At 33.8% G+C, this 1498-nt stretch overlaps 1 non-coding gene across 1 annotated transcript; it reads left to right on the plus strand.

Moving 5' to 3' along the window:
• The first annotated feature begins 664 nt into the window (after window positions 1-664).
• Window positions 665-768, plus strand: LOC126008479 (U6 spliceosomal RNA). The gene has a single exon (XR_007495808.1). It is a non-coding gene; the product is annotated as a U6 spliceosomal RNA (small nuclear RNA).
• Window positions 769-1498: the final 730 nt, after the last annotated feature.

Here is a 1498-nt window from a genome sequence, read left to right on the forward strand (position 1 = left end):
TTTTACCTTTTAATTTAATTTATTTATTTTAAAACCATGATTACAACTTTTTAATGATTGGATTTCAATTTTACAATGTACACAACCCTTCACCAGTACAATTCCCCACAACCAATGACTCCAGTTTTCTCTTATGCCTGTGTGTGTGTGTGTGTGTGTGTGTGTGTGTGTGTGTGTGTGTGTCCCTCTCCCCTTTTACTTAGATGACTGTGGTTTGCACTATGAAAAGTTACCATACATATCACTTTTTTTCTCTCACCACTCAGTTCTTGTCCATTTTCAATCATCATTTTTATACTGGTATCTTCTCTGCCCTAACTGCATTTTTACACTATTTGTGGCAAGATTTTTACCATGGGCTGGTACTTCTGGCTCTCATCACTGTTGTTCTGGATATTGCTACCTTTCCATTTTTAATTTTTCTTATATCCCCATATCAGTGAGGTTATTCTATGTTTATCCCTATGACACATTTTACCTATCATACTACTCTTCATATATATCCATATATAATCAAATCTCATGACTTCATCTTTCCTAATAGCTGCATTGTACTCCAATGTGTAAATGTACACAGTTTTTTACCCACTCATCTATTCTTGGACACTGGGTTGTTTCCAGACATTTGCTATAGTGACAGTGCTGTGATGAAAATAGAAATGTAGTGCTCACTTCGGCAGCACATATACTAAAATTGGAATGATACAGAGATTAGCATGGCCCCTGCGCAAGGATGACACACAAATTTGTGAAGCGTTCCATATTTTTGACTGAAACCCAAACACAATCATGTATGTAATAAAGTTGTTAAAATAAAAAATAAAATAAAAAGAAAATAGGAACACAGAGGTATTATCTGCAATGTGTATTTTGATTCCTATGTTATATCCTTAGGTGTGGTATTGATGGATCATATGGAAGCTTAATTTCTAGATTTTTTTTAGTTATGTCCATATTGTTTTCAAAAGACTGAACCAGTTTAAATTCCCACCAGTCGTGAATGAGAATTCTTTCCATCCGCACTGGAATCAGCACTGGTTGTTATTCGTTCTTCTCCTGTGTGATATGTGTGTCTGTAGGATTGAGATGATATCTCATTACTGTTTTGATTTACATCTTCCTTATAATTAATAATGTGGAGTATTTTTCCATGTGCTTTTTGGTCATCTGTATTACTTCTTTGAAAAAAATGTTCCCTTTTTCTCCCCATTATTGGATGTAGTTAGATGTTTTGTTTTTGTTTTTTTTCTCTTGCTGAGTTCTATCAGTGCCTCATATATCTTATATATTAACACTTTATTTGATGGATGTTGGGTAATTAGTTTCTCCTATCTCATGGGTATTCTTTGTATCCTAGTTATTATACCTTGAGTTGCAGAAACTTCTCACTTTAATATAGTCCCATTAGTTTATCTTGGTTCCACTTGTTTGGACAGTGGTATTTCATTCTTGAAGATGCCTTTATTGTAATAGAATGTTCTATCTACATTTTACTCTG

The sequence above is a fragment of the Suncus etruscus genome, chromosome 4 (genome assembly GCF_024139225.1).
Source record: "Suncus etruscus isolate mSunEtr1 chromosome 4, mSunEtr1.pri.cur, whole genome shotgun sequence".
Taxonomy (NCBI): Eukaryota; Metazoa; Chordata; class Mammalia; order Eulipotyphla; family Soricidae; genus Suncus; species Suncus etruscus.